This window comes from Somniosus microcephalus, chromosome 3, assembly GCF_052327205.1.
Source record: "Somniosus microcephalus isolate GS21.2 chromosome 3, FLI_Smic_1.0, whole genome shotgun sequence".
Lineage (NCBI taxonomy): Eukaryota > Metazoa > Chordata > Chondrichthyes > Squaliformes > Somniosidae > Somniosus > Somniosus microcephalus.
Window position 1 is genome coordinate 245,622,259 of NC_140989.1, and position 18,018 is coordinate 245,640,276.

The 18,018-nt window shown below is 44.7% G+C and overlaps 1 protein-coding gene across 1 annotated transcript in view; it reads left to right on the forward strand.

Annotated features, from left to right (window-relative positions):
• Positions 1–1,406: 1,406 nt before the first annotated feature.
• The window catches only part of prrc2c (proline-rich coiled-coil 2C), a 99,668-nt gene continuing 83,056 nt past the window's right edge, over positions 1,407–18,018 (forward strand). Inside the window, exon 1 of the mRNA XM_085978003.1 lies at positions 1,407–1,566. The gene's annotated coding sequence lies outside the window, so the exon portion shown is untranslated. The remainder of the gene's footprint in view (positions 1,567–18,018) is intronic.

Sequence of the window (18,018 nt, forward strand, 5' to 3'; positions counted from 1 at the left end):
GCTGGCACACCGGACTGGCGTAGGATGAAGGCATCATGACTGCTGCCAGGATACTGGGCATTCACCATCATGATGCGCTGGGCATGGTCGCACACCAACTGCACATTAAGCGAGTGGTAGCCTTTGCGGTTGCGGAATATCTCAGGATTCATATGCGGCGCCCGCAAAGCCACGTGTGTGCAGTCGATGGCGCCCTGCACCATGGGGAAGCCCGCTATTCTTGCAAAGCCACATGCACGCTCGTCCTGCTTATCTCTGTTCAGAGAGAAGACAATGAAGTCCCTTCTCCTGGAGTAGAGAGCCTCCGTGACCTCCCGAATGCATCGATGGACAGCGAACTGGGAGATGTTAGCTATGTTTCCTGCTTCAGACTGGAAGGAACCGGTGGCAAAAAAATTAAGGGCCACAGTGACCTTGACTGCCACTGGGAGAGCTGTGGTGGCCCTGGTCTGAGGCTGTAGGTCTGGTTGCAGGAGGTGGCAAAGTTCTGTGACCACCTCCTTGGTGAAGCAAAGCCTCCTTATACACTGCTCCTGGCTTAAGTGCAGGTAAGAGAAGTGCTCTCGGAAGACCCGAGGCGGGTAAGGCCTCCTGCCAAGAGCCCTGCTGCCTCTCCTCCTCCTCCTCATCATCATACTCCTCCCTCCTTCTCCGCGAGCATCTTCTCTTCTTTGCCGCCTCCGCACCATCACCCTTTCATAGTCCAGCGCGAGGTGGATTGCAAGTAGAGCCCCCATGTCTGGGAGCAAGTTGTGAGTAGAAGCCTTTAAATGAGAAGCAAGATGTTCTCCACTTGCAGCAACAATTCCTGTCACCTCACCAACTTTAAATGACTTTAGACAGCTCCAAACAATCGCACACACTTACACAGAGCTAGCAGAACTGAAAATCAAGTCAGCTATTGATGATCCCTTTAAATAGGGCTGATGGGGGGGTCCTTCCTGCTGCCGAAGCATGGTCAGCTGGTCGTGATTGGGAGAGGGCGTTCAATGGAGCGGCGACGTCCTCAATGGCGGATCGTGCGTGAAATCAACGTTGCGCACTCATTGACGTCACGAACTGCCTTATCTAAATATGTGGAGCGAGCGCAGGTAACGGCAGCGCTGCCGACCTGCCCAAAATGGCGGCAGCCGCGGGACCCGCCGGAAGTGAGGCGGCCGTCGCCGCCATTTTTTTCCTTCCATTTCGCGGCCTGAGACCCACTCTTTCAATTGCTGCGCACAACGTGGAATGCAATGACGTCTTTCGCCAGCCAGCGGGGGCGTGTGTGTGCGCACGCACGAACGAGCCGGCCGGTAGCGTGCTGACGTCGGTGCGCCGGGCGGCCATCTTTGCGAGTCGGAGCAGCGACTGGAAGTAAAAGAGAGAGAGAGAGAGAGAGGGAATAAAGAAGAGCGAGCGCTGAGCGCGACTGTCCACTCGCTTCCTCATCATCGCCGGTTTGGGTCTTCCAAACTCCAGCACACGCCGGGCCTAGTGACATCCGGCTACTTTACCCACACATTTCTCAGGTTTTTTGGAAAGAAAAAGAGAGAAACACAAACCGAAATAACAGCAGACGCCGAGGTAAGGCGACTACGGACTGGGCCCGGGCCACGCCACAGCCTGACACCCGGGGATGGCGGCGCGCCGCGCGCTCTCTTTCTCTCTCTGTGTCCCGGGCTTTAGACAACACGCGGCCCGGGGGGGCGGCCCTGTTGTGCGGCTGCTTTGGTCTCTCCATGCGGGCCCGGGTGACGGTCTATCCAGGCCTGTGTTTATCGGGGGGGGGGAACACGAGCTGTTGACGCACTGCAGCTTTGTTTCGAGGCCTCCCCACCCCCCTCTCCCCGGTCCAATCTTTTAAACTTTACGCCGAGGCCTGCTTTGCAAATGATATCCCTTTGTTTCAAATGTGTGTGATTATATACTGTGTGTGTAATTTAAAATAACACAGAATTTAAGTATCAAATCCAAAGGGCATTTCAGGTTATGTAATCTTTGTGGGAAAGGAGGAAGACAGTTTTTCTTCCCCCCCACCCCCCCGCCCCGCAGCAGAGTTTTAAATTAATTTTTAGTAAGGAGTTTTTTAAAATTCATAACTAGCTGAAACTAGACTGTTGTAATTTTAGAAACCTGGTTCGTTTTAATGTTCCCATCCTTTCAAGGATGTCTTTATCCTCGACGAAAGGTAAAGTTACGGAGGAGGAAGCGCGATTATATTGGGGCCTTCCCAGCAGGATGTAGTATGCATATGCGTATTAATTTTAGTGTTCGTTGAACAGGCCACGGTATTGTAGTGATTAGATGAACAAGATGTGCTGTATAATTAGATGGAATCAGAGGATATGGCCTAGTGGTCTTTTAAATGCTCTTCCCTAGTTGGCATTAATGTGCAATTTTGCACATATTGTCGCTAATAATTGTTCTAGAGACTAGCCTTTTATCTTAAAGTATTTAATGCTAGTATTGTGCAGAATTTAACGGTAATTATCCAATATCCACTGTGATTCAGAAAAATATAAAAACCTACTTGAATGGATATACTAAATATTTAAACTTAGTTATTTAAATCATGAACTTTTGTTTTTAATACTGAAAAACATCTTTCAAGTTTTGGTGCTTTGGAACAACCACTAAAAGATCTCAAGTTGTTCACAACATAGGCTTCAGAATTTTGTTTTGTAGAGCTTTGTATATTTTATTAATACTTCAATGAATAAGATAATGAGCTATGCAGATTAAGAAGGTCCCAGGGTTGATTCCCCAGTCTGTGCTTAAAAACTTGTTCTCACTGCGTGTGCTATATTTGACGTAAACTCTCCTGGGCTAAGCAAGGGGAAAATAGGCCAGGATTTCCTTCTGACTGCTGTTCAATTACTATTGTTAAAAAGTATGTGTAACTCTGTTGATGCTTTCTTGGTTGAATGGCCTCACTGTCTAGGCTCATAATTGGAGAAGGAAGCTGTTTGTCACACCAATTCTTTGGAACCTCTACTGGAGTTATCAACTCTTAATTCCATTTTTCTGCTCCTTGCCAATAGTATTTAATATCTTCAAGGGTTCAGGTCCTCCTTTAATGTGATACCATGACTTCAATAGTCACTTGTGGTGAAGTCTTCCATATCACAATTATTATCCCTGGAGAAATTCATAATCTCTGCTTTTTTTGCTTCTACAACAAATCTTGAGTTTGATACCTTGTTATTTGCTGACTGCAGAAATTTTACAATTTTAAACATTTATAGAAGCATAGAATGGTACAGCACTGAAGGAGGCTGTTCAGCCCATTGCGTCTCTGCCGGCTCTTTGAAAGAGCTGCCCAATTAGTCTTACTCCCCTACCCTTTCCCTAATGCCCTGCAAAATTTTCCCCTTCAAATATTTATCCAATTCACTATTGAAAGTTATAGAACTTTTGTTGGATCTCTTGCCTTTCTCTCCAGTGAACACAATTTTAGTTTTCCCAAATTTATCATAATCTAGTACTGTCCTAGTGATTCTTATCCTGCAATCCTTTCTGTGATGAGTTGCCCAAAACTACAACCTTTGTCACTTCCTTGCTTTTGTATTTGCTATTGAATGTATGAACCCAGAAGCCCTTTTGCACTTTTTATGCCTTTCTATCTGTGAACTTGTTTTACAGATCATAACTGTACCTTAGATCTGTTCTTTTACTCCATATATTTCAGTTCTGTCCTTTTTCTGCATTTGCCATATATCAGTCCATGCTTCTAATGACAGTAATGCAATTTTTTTAATTGTTCTTCAGTTTATCACATCATCTAATTTGGTATCACATGCAAATGTCATATTCTCTATGTCCAAGCCCTGATCACTTATATGGAGGACAGTTCCAATATAGCCATGGGGGATGCCACTGTCTACATCTTTCCAATTAGAGAAACATCAATTTACTCCAGCTTTACCCTTAACCATTGCTCCATCAATGCAGACAGTTCACATTTAATACCATGGGCATTAATCTTAGCAATAGCTCTCTTCTGTGGCACTTTAGTGATGCTTTTTTGATGATCATATATGCCATATCTACTGTTCATTTTTACTATAGGAACAGGGATAAGCTATTCAGCCCATTAAGCCTGTTCTGCCATTCAGTTAGAGCATGGATAATCTGTGCCTTCCTATTTACCTGCCATTGTTTTATATCCATATCCTTGCCTAACAAAAATCTCATCTCAGTCTTCAAAATTTCAATTTAACCAGCATCTGAACCCTTCTGGGGAACCCTTCTGGGGGAGGAGGAGGAGGGTTTCAGAATTCCACTACCCTTTGTCATAGAATGATAAAGCACAGAAGTAGGCCACTTGGTCTATCATGCCTGTGATGGATATTTGAAAGACCTCTCCAATTAGTCCCATTCCCTGTCCTTTTCCCCATAGCCCTGCAATTTTTTTCCCATCAAGTATCTATCCAATTTCCTTTTGAAAGTTACTATTGAATCTGCTTCCACCACCCTTTCAGGCAGTGCATTCCAGATCATAACAATTTGTCGTGCTTATTTAAAAAAAAAAAAAAAATTAAAAAAAATTCTCCATCTCAGCTCTGGTTCTTTTGCCCATTACAGGAAACTTTGTTATATCCGGCACCGACGGGACCGAGCTGTTGCCGATCTATCAAAACTGCCGAACATACCAGCGTTAATGTTGAAGCATACGGAGGTTTTCATCTCCGTATCTGACAGCAAACACTGTTGCTTAGCAACAGCTTCAAACAGTCGGCCCGTACCTTGGAAGCGTCTCTGTAGCTTAGCAACAGCTTCAGAGAGACTTTCCAGAGCCTGACTGTTGGGGGGGGGGGAAAAAAAACCTAACAAAACGGCTCCTGATTTCTGCCGGTAGATCGAGGTTTCCGGACATACAACCTCCGGATAAACCAAAGTTTCCTGTACCTTAAATTTGTGTCCCCTGGTCGCCGACCCTTCTACCACTGCAAACAGTTTCTCCTTATTTACTCTATCAAACCCCTTCATGATTATAAACACCTATATTAAATCTCCCCTTGACCTTCTCTCCTCTAAGGAGAACAACCCCATCTTGTCTAGTCTCTCCACACAACTGAAGTCCCTGGCACCCTCTCTAAGACCTTGACATCCTTCTGAAAGTGTGGTGCCCAGAATTGAATACAACACTCCAGGTGGGACCTAACCAGTGATTTTATAAAGGTTTAGCATAACTTCCTTGCTGACTCGGTTTATAAAATCATGGTTACCTTATGCCTTTATCAGCCTCTGTGGTAGAAGTGCTTCCTGATTCCACTCCTAAACTGCCTAGGTCTAATTTTAAGATTATGCCCCTTATTCTTGAGTTCCCCACCAAAGGAAATAGTTTCTTTTTCTCATTTTAAACTCCTCAATTAGATCATCCCCTTAACCTTCTAAACTCAAGGGAATGCAAGCAATGTTTATTACTTTAATAACCGGCAAAATAGATAACCGGTAATCTTGCCAAATCCATCCAGCACTCATTTTGCCAAGTCAGAGTCTCCCATGGTGGCCGAGTTAGTCAGTGGTTTTTATTTTTGTTTGTTAAAAATTGCCTTGGTAGGTATACCTCTCTGTTAGCCAGAGTTTTTCATCAACCGGCACCATCCTGGTCCCATAGGTGCTGGATAAGAAAGAGTTTACTGTATATCTTTCCTGAAGTTCAGTGCCCAAAATTGAACAAGTACTCCAAATGGAATCTGACCATGGCCCAGTACAACTGAAGCATTGCTTCCTTCGTTTTGAATTCCAACACTCAAGAAGCTGGATAAACCCATGAGGGAGAAAGGAATAGAAGGTTACCCTGATGGAGTTAGATGAAGAGCACTAGGAGGAGGCTTATGTGGCGCAGTTGGGACAAATGGCCTATTTCTGTGCTGTATAAATTCTATAAGTCCAACATTCCATTAGACTCTGATTACTTTTTATACCTGTGTGCTCTAGCTTTTAGCGATTTATGTACATGGGCACATAAACCCTTTGCTCCTCCACAGCTCATAGTCTCTTGCTCCTCTGATTTGTCTTTTCATAATTTCTAAGTCGAAGGAAGTGGGGTTGGGAGTGGTAAGGGGGGAATGTGGGTGGTGAGGGTTACAGGGAACTGATCAGAGATGGCCTTATCCGAGATTGACACGATGGGGGTAGTGAGGCCATGTGAGGTTGAAGGGGTGGCCGTGAATATGGGTAGGGGAGTTTATATGAAGTGAGAGATTTAGGGAGGATAGGAGAACAGTGAACTTGGGAGAGAGAGAGCATGATGAGTTAAGATGGAGGTTGAAATCACTGAGGATGAGAAGTTGCTCAGTGCAGAGGCTGAGAGCGGAAAGCAGTGAAGATCTCTGAGAAACTGGCCGTCATACTTGGGTGGACTGTAGACATCAAGAATTTTAAGTGAGAGGAGAGGGGCTCAAAGGAGAAGTTGCCACAGGAATAGGACGACATACCAAGGTGAGATTTAGTGATATGGGCTGCACTGCCACTGCGGTGGTTTGAGCTGGGCGAGTGGTGGAAGGTATAGCCAGGTGGGGAAGCTTTATTAAGGGAGAAGGTGTCATCACCCCTCAGCCAGGTTGCCGTCAAAGCTATGATGTTGATTTGATCATCTACAATAAGCTCATGGATGGCACGGGCCTTGTTCACAAGTGAACGCACGTTCTGGAGGGAGATGTGGAGAGGGGCGGTGTCCATTGAGTCATCGCTGGGAGCGGTGAGTGGGACAATAAGTAACTTGGCAAGATTTGCCACCAGTGGGCACGCCGGGTGGGAAGGTCAGCAAGAGTAGGATGGGACAGTTGGGGTTGCTGCTAGTAAGGAGGCAGCGACTAGTGCCTCAGTGGTCCCTTCAAAGGATGCCAAGAGAGGCAGAGGAGGAAGCTGTAGGATTATCTAAGAGGGTGACAAACCTGGAAAGGTGGGGTAGGGATTTGAGGGCAGAGTGCCTGAGAGGGGAGAAGTGAAAGGAGGCAGCACAACAGGAGAGCGGGGTAAAGAGAAAAGAAGAAAAAAAGGGGAAATAGTAGTGCTGGGCTTGGGTCTGGTGCAGCAGCCAAAATGGCATGCGAAAGGAAGCAGGGAAACTCAAGCTACGCAGGTGTGGTTACGCGCAAGATCAAGGTGGTAATAAACAGGGAATAGAGAGGAGGCCACAGGAGGGAATCCAGAGTTAGTCAAAGGTCAGATAAAGTTGACATAGGTAGGGTGGTATCAGTGACGAACTGATGTTCAGGTGCGGAGACTGGAGTGGAGGGCGAGTGAGTCCAGAAGCTATTCGAAGGGCAGAACACTGAATTGGGTATTTCCATGAAATTACTGTGGCCGTATTGCAGCAGCTTGTGCCTAGACTTTACATAAAGAATAGTGTTTGTAACACACCAGACAGCCACCAGCGCCTGTGGAAGGATCCCCCAAAGAATTGCTGCTGATAAATCAAAAAGCCACAACAAAAATGTGCCACTTCGGCAGCCATTGCTTGAACTGCCGATAAGATAAGGTCCTTGGGGCGATTTGTCAGTGAGGCAGCTTGGGTTTGTGGAGAACGTCCCTCAGCGACGGTCTCTACAGCCTAGCCTTCCACATGAAGAATGGTGTTAGTAGAGAGCCACCAGCGCCTGTGGAAGGATCCCCCCTGGGAATCACTGCTGATAAATCTAAAAGCTGCAGCAACAAAGCTGCTCTGGCCACTGTTGCTCCAACCGTCAAACTCTCCTATTTTATCACTATCCTTCCTTGGTATTTTTGTGTAAAACATCCAGTACATTTTCTATTGCTCTTCACACTGTCCTTTAGTACAGGTAGACTATCCTTTATCCGAACTTCCGAAAACCTCTAAAAACCAAGTTTTTTCGTTCAGTGTAAGTCGTGCGCACGACATGACCAGAGTGGCGCACGACTTACGCTGAGCAGGGCAGAAGGTCACAGAGTTCCCTCCTGGGTAGGAGATTGCAGGTCGAGCCGGGCAGTGTGAAGGAGGTACCGGGAGAGTGAACCCGACAATACAGCGGCCCGTCCGATATTCTTTTCTCCACCCCCCACCCCCGACCCGTCCGATATTCTTTTCTCCCCCCTGGCCCGACCCGAACCGCGGCCCGTCCGATATTCTTTTCCGGCCGACCCCCCCCCCCCCCCCCCGCCGACCCCGGCACCCCCCGCCGACCCCGGGCCCCCCCCGCCCCCGACAAATTTCGCAATACCTTCTGAAATCCGAAAAATTCCGAAAACCGAAACTCAGCCGGTCCCAAGGTTTTCGGATAAAGGATAGTCTACCTGTATACTGTTGAACCTTCTTTCACCCATCTCTAAATTGAGTAAAACTTTTGAGCCTATTTGCCATTCTTTTATTCTGTGATTATTTTTCTTTGTCCTGCAGCAGCTCCAGCCCTGTTGTTAACCTTTATGTTGGCCTTTATTATATCTTTAATAACCTTTTATATCTTTTCCTGCTTCTATAGCTCTTCTCGTTTCACTTGTTTAGCTATTTCTCCTGGATTTCTTCTGTATTACCAGCATTAACTTTATCGTGCCCTCATTTTAGGCTTTATTCTTCATCATCTAATAATATGGAACTCTAGCCCTTGGTGCAACCTCTTTAATTGTGGTTGAGATGTTTTTGGCCTGCACTCTATCCATTTCTCAGTATTTCTCAATGCTGGTCTGCTGTTTTAACTGTTGTTTCTCTTTCATTTCTTAGTTTTGCTTTCTTCCAGTTCAACAGCTTTGTTTTTTTCCTTATGTTCACTGGCCCCTGAAGTGTTTTACTTTCAGGTTGCTTACTTGCCCTGGTTTATTCATCTAATCGAAAAAGAGCACTGTATTTACTTATTCACCCCCTGGCTACCTAGATCTCTCATCTAAAAATCCCCCATTTCCTATCTTGCTTACTAATTGCACATTTTACTGGTTCGACTTTGTTCTCCATTCCTGTTTCACTATTTCATTTGCTTCACTGAATCGTTGCTTACTAATTTTGGCCACAAATGGGTATTGTTCCTTATAAATTCAAAACAACTTTTCTGAGACACACCCCATTTACCCAAGTCCACTGAGTTTCTGTGCAGCCTGGCAAGCGCCAAGGTTGCTGTAAAATACTTGTTTTCTGTAAGTCCCGCCCGGCTTCCATCTCATTGGCTGGCACAGTGAAATCAGTAGACACTCCGAAGGTTTTCAGTGTGCAGGAGGCCTACTGGAGTTTAACCAGGTAAAAGCTTGCAGTTTACTAGCACAACAACTTGTCTGGTATCAAGGAGCCCCAGTAAAACTGAAGTCAATGGGAATTGGGGGGGAAAACGCTCCTGGCTGGAGTCATACCTAGCACAAAGGGTGATGGTTGAAGGTCAATCATCTCAGCAAGAGTTCCTCAGGGCAGTGTCCTAGGCCCAACCATCTTCAGCTGCTTCATCAATGACCTTCCCTCCAACATAAGGTCAGAACTGGGGATGTTTGCAGATGACTGCACAGTGTGCAGCGCCATTCACAACTCCACAGATAATGAAGCAGTCCATGCCGCATGCAACAAGACCTGGACGACATTCATGCTTGGGCTGATAAGTGGCAGGTAACATTCGTGTCACAGAAGTGCCAGGCAATGGCTATCTCCAACAAGCGAGAGTCTAACCACCTCCCCTTGACATTAAATGGCATTACCATCACCGAATTCCCCACTATCAACATCCTGGGGAGTCACCATTAACCAGAAACTTAACTGGACCAGCCACACACATACTGTGGCAACACGAGCAGGTCAGAGGCTAGGTATTCTGCAGTGAGTGTCTCACCTGCCTCCCCAAGGCCTCTCCGCCATTTACAAGGCACAAGTAAGGAGTGTGATGGAATACTCTCCACTTGCCTGGATGAGTGCAGCTCCAACAACACAAGAAGCTCGACACCATCCAGGACAAAGCAGCCCGCTTGATTGGCACCCCATCCACCACCTTAAACATTCACTCCCTCCACCACCGGCGTACCGTGGCTGCAGTGTGTACCATCTACAAGATGCACTGCAGCAACTCCCAAACCCGCGACCTCTTCAACCTAGAAGGGCAGCAGGCGCATGGGAACACCACCTCCAAGTTCCCCTCCAAGTCACACACCATCCTGACTTGGAAGTATATCGTCGCTGAGTCAAAATCCTGGAACTGCCTGCCTAACAGCACTGTGGGAGTACCATCACCACACAGACTGCAACGGTTCAAGAAGGTGGCTCACCCCCACCTTCTCAAGGGCACCTAGGGATGGGCAATAAATGCTGGCCTTGCCAGCGACGCCCAGATCCCATAAACTAATTAAAAAAAAAAAAATTATATAATGCCTTTTAATGTAGGAAATGTTGCACGGTACTTTACAGAGGAGGGAGATAGAATAGATAATGGAATGGACACCGAGTCATATTGGGATAGTTCGGAGAGGCGACCAAAAGTTTTGGGAAGGTTTTTAAAGGTGATGAATAGGGATTTAGTGAGGGAGTTCCAGAGAGTAGTGCTGGCGTGGCTGAAAGATCTGTGAGCAGTGGTGAGATGAAGGGAGGGCAGAATGCACACAAGACCAGAGTTGGAGGTCTAAAGAATGCAGGATGAGTTTGCAGGATGATAATGTGGTGAGGCCATGGAGGGATTTGGAGAAGAGTTAGGATTTTAAATTTTAAGGTGTTGGGGAACAGGGAGCCAGTGCAAGGCTGGGGTGATGGGTGACCTGGACTTGGTTCGGAACAGAAAATGGGTCAAAGTTTTGGATAAGTTGGAGCTTGTGGAAAATCGGAGGCCAGTAAAGAGAATATTGGAGAAATCAAACTTTGAAGTGGCAAAAGCATGGTTAAAGGTTTTATTGCTGGTAGAGCAGAGGCAGGCAGTGTTGTGGTGATGGGAGTACATGGCATTGGTGATGGATAGTATGTGGTGTTGAGCATAGCTCTGGATCTAACGGGACACCCAAGATCTTGTACAGTCTTCTGGTGCAGCTTGAGGAAGTGCCTGGGGAGTGAGATGGAGTCAGTTGCAAAGGAAAGGAGTTTATGGGAGAAGAAAGCTATGGTCAGTTTCCACATTTTTGTCCAACAAGGAGCACCCTGTTTGGGCTTCAGCTTCGTGTTATCTGACATCGGCCGGCAGCTCCTCGGCGGGAAGGAATTCCGACTGGGAGGAGGGGAGCCGAGCATGGCGGCCAGAGACCGACCCGTGAAGAGAGAAGTAGGCCCGGTGCTGTGGAGCCGGCGACGGTGAAGAGGAGGCCGCATTGGAGCATTCACATCCCGCCGATGTGTTCGGCGAGTCGGGCAGAGGAGCGCAACGCAACGAGCAGCAGACTCACGACACGCTGCAGCACGTCGGCCGGCAGCTCCATTTCGGGTAACTCTCTGTCCGGATGGGAGGAGGGGAGCCGGGCATGGTGGCCAGAGCAGGAGAAGCAGGCCACCGCATGTGGAGCCGGCAACAGTGAGGAGGAGGCCGCGGTGAAGAGGAGGACGGAGCGGCTGAGGGACATCGTGCTCCCACTGCCACGGGAAGCCATTGTATTGACTCTGAACGCGGCGCGTCCCTACGGGGAACAAGCATTCCATTGTACTTGTTACATATGGCAAATAAACCAAATCTGAATCTGAATCAAATGAGAAGAATTACTACTGGCACTGATTGGTATGCCCTTCCAAGTTCCAGTAATGAGATCTGAAGTTCTGTGGACCTATCTGGTTCATGCATTTGATTGTTTTTATTTGCCTACATGATAACAGTAGCTACATTTTAGAGTTCTAGAGTTTAGAAGAATGAGAAAACATATAAAATTCTTAAGGAGCTTGACAGGGTTAATGGTGAGAAAATGTTTCTCCGGCTGGGGAATCTTGAACACGGGGTCACAGTTTCAGAATAAGGGGGCCAGCCATTTAGGACTGAGATGAGGAGAAATTTCATCACTCAAAGGGTTGTGAATCTTTGGAATTCTCTACCCCAGAGAGCTGTGGATGCTCAGTCATTGAGTATATTCAAGACAGAGATCGATAGATTTTTGGGAACTAAGGGATATGGGGATAGTGCGGGAAGGTAGTATTGAGGTAGAAGATCAGCCATGACCTTGAATGCTGGATTTTGATAATCGAGATGTTTAGTGTAAGGCCCATGATCTCGTACGCTTCGGTGAAGGTGTTGACTTATGAGATACAAGACTCCCAAAACAAGCGCTCTACTCGGAGCTCTGACATGGCAAGAGAGCCCCAGGTGGGCAGAGGAAACGCTTCAAGGACACCCGCAAAGCCTCCTTGGAAAAAGTGCAACATCCCCTCCAACACCTGGGAATCCCTGGCCCAAGACTGCACAAAGTGGAGGAGAAGCATCCGGGAAGGCGCCGAACACCTCGAGTCTCTTCGCCGGGAGCAAGCGCAAGGAGCGCACGTCAACCCAAGCACCCTGCCCCTTCATCCACCGTCTGCCCGACCTGTGACAGAGACTCTAGGTCCTGCATTGGACTCATCAGTCACCTGAGAACTCATTTTTAATGTGGAAGCAAGTCATCCTTGGTCCCGAGGGACTGCCTAAGGGAGAGAGAATGGCAGAGCAGGCTCAAAGGGGCAAATGGCCTACTCTAGCTCCTATTTCTTATGTTATGTTCAAAAGTAATTAGTTGGCTGTGAATTGCTTTGGGACATCCTGAGGGTGTGAAAGGAGCTATTTAAATACATGTTTGTTCTTTGTTACCAAGTCTGCCATAGAGATTTGACTCTGTTCCAATCGTTCAACATCAGGAGTGTCAACTTGGAGTCAGAGGCACCGCTTGCCTTTTATTTTCTTCCCTTGTCCCCTCAGTACCCTACAAAGTCACTAGTTTGTCAGTAGACACTTGATATGTGGGTTTGAGCCAGTACTGGCCAGACAGCAAGTACCAGAAACTCCTCATAAGTGGCAAGGGGTGTGGTAGAGTGTACCATAAAATTAGTGCATTGCTGCCATCTTTCTGACCACATCATGAACACAATATACTGCATATGATGATGACGATGATGATTTCATCAGTTAGGGATCCAGAGCTTCAGCATCAGTTGCTTTTTCCTCTAACCCATCCATGGTATGTGATATGACTCCGGATATGTGTTGTTATCCACACCTTGCAGGTAATGCCTTCCAGTAGCTGTCATCCCAAGACTTGAATGTCCACATCAGCCATAGGATGCACATTAGCCTTCAGCTTAATTGAAGGACCTAAGCAGGACAGCTATGGCATGCCTGCTTCCTTGATTTCTGTAGTTTCTAGAAAATGTTAATTTTTAAACTCCTTTTTTATAATTTAGGTACAGCACCACAAACTTCAATATTCTATCTGATCACTCTGGCATAATTCTAATTAGAAGTGGGTCAATCAGGTACAAATAGCATAGTAAGAAATGATCATTAATGTGAATACCCTATTCTGCAAATTAGACAGTTCATGCATGTATTACGTTACATGATATGATTTTTGATTAGATACTATTTTTCCCCCATAGGGAAAAATCTCAATGGGATTATAGTAGTTACAGTAGTCAATGAAAAACTATTGAAAGTGTCAAATCGTTTTGTTCATAATCTTATCACAGCTTCATAAAGGATTATTAAGTCTGAGCAATTTGAAATATTTGTTATTGAAACAAAAAGCTCTATAGCAATGTTAATTCATTAAATCATTTTGCAGTTGCTGATGACTTCAAGCATTAAAATTGCACAGCCTTCAGTGTTTTCCAAAGCTTTTTAGAACAATACACTGGCATGTGATACAGAATGCTAGTTTCTTGAAGGAAATTATTGCATTAAAGTGCAAATGGGCAAAAAGTCAAACTTAAGTGCTGCCCACTTCTACCACTATCAATAGTGTGAGGATGTATTAAAATCTCTTTTCTAACTCCTAGTCATTTAAACTTTCCTCACGCAAGGTGGTCATCTTTTTCTGCTCTACCCCTTTTTAGTGTAAATTGGGGAAGACATTCTAAAATCGAATTGCGTTTCTCCTTTTTGACATAAAGCCTTTTTGTTTACAGCTGCTCAGACCCATAGTGTTGCACTTCAAATGCTGTAAAGTTTTTTGCAAGGAATTTTTAATATTTTTCTATTGCCCCTTCTAATATTGGAGCCGGTTGTGTGTGTCAGCTCTTTTTGATTTCTTTTCACTAATATCCTAGGTATGAGGTACTTCTGCCTGTGTAGACAAGGGCAAAATCTGCAAGGTGGATGAGCAAACTGACTGTGGTACAGGAGGCCATTCAAGTGGGGGGAGTGAAAAGGAAAGTTGTAGTGGTAGGGGACTGTATAGACAAGGGAATAGATACTGTTCTCTGGGAGTTCTGAAATGTGTTGCCTGTCCAGTGCCAGGATTAAGGATATCTCCTCGTGGCTGGAGAAGAATTTGGAGTGGGAGGATCCAGTTGTTGTGGTCCACGTAGGAACCAACGACCTAGGTAGAGTTCCAAAGATTCACAACCCTCCGAGTGAAGAAATTCCTCCTCATTTCGATCATAAATCGCTGACTCCTTATCCTGAGACTATGCCCCTTATTTCTAGACCCTCTAACCAGGGGGAATAACCTCTCAGCATCTACCCTGTCAAGCCCCCTATATCATTGAAGTCCAGTTATATACATGAATGTACTGTTTCAGGATGTAGTTGCCATGTAAGTTGTTTTTTTCGAGAGCATGAATAATTTATTAAATGTAGTAGTGTAAGTTAAAGTGGGTGATTTGTGATGGAGGTTTTCTTCAAAATACTTAATATCTTTGGACTTGCTATCTAAAAGATATTCTGAAACAGAATTACAGAAAGATGGTAGATTTTTTTTTTGTCATAGCCAAAGCAGTAATCAGCAGCTGGGCACATTGCTAAATAATTATTCCTTTAAAGCAAAACATTTGTTTCCTTTGTTATTCTGAAGGATAATATCTTGTTGGCTTTTTTTAACTGGTTGCAAATTTGTACTTTGATATGCTTGGGTTCACTGGAATGGTTGTAGACTTTGAGTGATTATACAGAAAACAAAAGTAACAAGATCATGTGAACACTAGTAGCTAACTTTTGGGGTAACTTGCGTTCAGACGTATGATTGATATGGTGTGGAAAAGATCATTTAACTGCCATTGTAGATTGCAAACAAATCTTTCCACCTTGAGGTAGAGAGGAAAGAGAAACATTTTGACTTCTGTAGATAGTTTAAAAATAATTTATATAAGTGGGAGATTGTATTTAGATATCTCACCAACTAGGTATTGCTTAATCTGTTTTTGTTTTAGGTATTTAGTCAAATGTAGTTTAATATATGCACATTTTGCATATCTACACACTATCACGACAGTTTAAAACTGATTTCCTACCTGTGACATGGAGGTGTCTGACTTTTGGAAAAATACCGTTTGCTTAGTATGTAGCAGTCCATAGCAAGTAGTCAAATTTGCTAGTTTAAGAAGCTCCTATTGTAAATAGAGTTCCTTTTATAATGGACTTGAGAGGGGCAGAGATCCAAAATAAAGAATTTCCAGAAACCTGAACATATTGCGTGGGTGTGTTACCAATAATTTACAGGAGGATGAAGTCTAGAAAAAGACCATTTTATTGCAATCTCCCTTTCTTTGGCTACACAGTTGTATTCTGTCCAAATCAAAATTGAGTTTTATACTAAAAGGTAAGAAAGAGACTGGTGTTTTTTTTTAGGAAAGGCACGATGAGGAAGTGGTTTATACTGAGTGCCAGACTTGTCATGCTGCCAACATGAATCTGGACATAGTGAAAACCTCATCATTTCATGGCTGCTTGGTTAAACATGCTCTCAAGTACTAATTTGAATGGAATGCACTGCAATTGTTGCTACTATTCATGCTTTAGGTCCAATGAAATACTTTATAGTGCTGTAGGTGGTGGCATTTGCCATTGCTGTAATCATTACAGGAGACTTTGGTTTATCCGGAGGTTGTATGTCCAGAAACCTCGATCTACCGGCAGAAATCGGGAGCCGTTTGGTTAGGTTTTTTTTCTTCTCGTGGCTTTTTTTCCCCAACAGTCAGGCTCTGGAAAGTCTCTCTGAAGCTGTTGCTAAGCTACAGAGACACTGCCAAGGTACGGGCTGACTGTTTGTTTGAAGCTGTTGCTAAGCAACAGTGTTTGTTGTCAGATACGGAGATGAAAACCTCTATGCTTCAACATTAACGCTGGTATGTCTGGCAGTTTTGATAGATCGGCAACAGCTCGGTCCCATCGGTGCCGGATATAACACAGTTTCCTGTACTGTGAAATAACATGTAAATGTCATTGGCACAGTATAGAGAAGCAATTAAGTGTGTGTAACATATTGTGGTAGAATGTTGCTGTTTCACAGTAGTATTTTTGTGACAAATGTTGAGGATTACTAAATAAAATTGAATTTGGGTAGTCTGGGTGGAATCTTTGAAACACAAGTTCCCAACACACACATGCTTTCATATGTTAGCATTAAAACAGTATGCTCAAATATTCCAGTGTCGCATCCAAGAACACCCCAGGGTTGTGAATCTTTGGAATTCTCTGCCCCAGAGGGCTGTGAATGCTGAGTCTGAGTATATTCAAGGCGGAGATAGATAGATTTTTGGACTCTAGGGGAATCGAGGGATATGGAGATGGGGCGGGAAAGTGGAGTTGCGGTCAATGATCAGACATGATCTTACTGAATGGCGGAGTAGGCTCGAGGGGCCGTACGGCCTACTCTTATTTCTTATGTTCATACTATGGAATCACAAGTTGTATTTGAATATTTAAAGAAATCTACCACCAAGTTTTATCAAGCAAATTCAACATGTAAATTTGCTGTGTAGTGCTGGATAGCCAGATCGAATAAGGATACTGTACCTGAAGACTCTTTCATTAGACTAGTTTGGCCTGAGCATATTTGCTACCACCATGAATACTTTTTCTTTTGTGCCGGTTTGCTTCTGTCACCTTTGGTCCTGTAGTTCTTACATTTGCTTAGGTACACCTCCAGAGTTTCCAGTCACCGCCAGTATCTCCTTCAAGAGATTATTCTTGGTGTGAGCCTAGTCAATGAGTTGGCCAGCTGTTCTCCATGGAGGCATCACAGCTGACTCCAGTTGAGCTCTTGCCTACACTTTATAGCTGGTGCTAATGAATAACGATCAAGAACCTTGTGTTCTTCTCTCAATTGACAACGGCTGCTGACAAGGATGTTCATGTGGATCTGGAAAGATTGTACTGTTTCAAAAATATGAAACTGCTTGAATTTCCAGTTAGTTACTAGAGTAGGAAGTATTCTTTAAATCATCTGGCTAGTGCCCCATTTGTTGATTTTATTCTGCTGGCAAGTTTTTTATGGCACTTTTTGAATTTAGTGGTCAGTTTCTCATCTCTCTTTCCCCCCGCCCCCCCCCCCCCCCCAAATGTTCTGTCCTTTTCTTCTCTTAACCCCACAGCACCCCCCCCCCCCTTCTCAGCTCTCCCTAAAGGCAGTGAATCTGTTTGTCCTGGAAGCAGCAGCTCTCTGTGCTGTTCACCCAAGTGGCCATGTGTGAGCTTACAATATCTGAGAGTGGCTTCTCGGCAAAGTGTGATCCTGCATATAAACTTTGCAGCCATGCTCATTTGGATAGCATTCAATATTAGGATCTCTGGCTTTCTTCCACCTAAGCACGAGTATGCGGAGGCCCATTGTATTGCCCTAGCTAAGATTAAAAATACCAAACAAAGCCCTGAACCATTTGAACCCATTCTTGTTATTGAGAATCAGAGTTCCATAAAATCTAGTGTATTGGTTTTACTATTGTAAAATTTTTCTCAATTTTCGTTGTTGACCACCTGCAAAAGATTGTGTGCACTAGTATGTATATACTCCAGGTATGCAAATAATATAAACAGGCTATGTGTTTTAGGTTTTATAGTCGCATGCAAATTTTCTAGTCGGCCTTCTAATATGAAGCTGCCTTATTTAAGTAGATATAAAAATGGCGTTGCATACAGATCAGGGAGATCCCAATATTAATCCCCAATCACAGTGGTAGAAATGCTGCAGCTGAGCTCGCATTTCCACTCCTAATTATTATCTGGCAACTCCTAG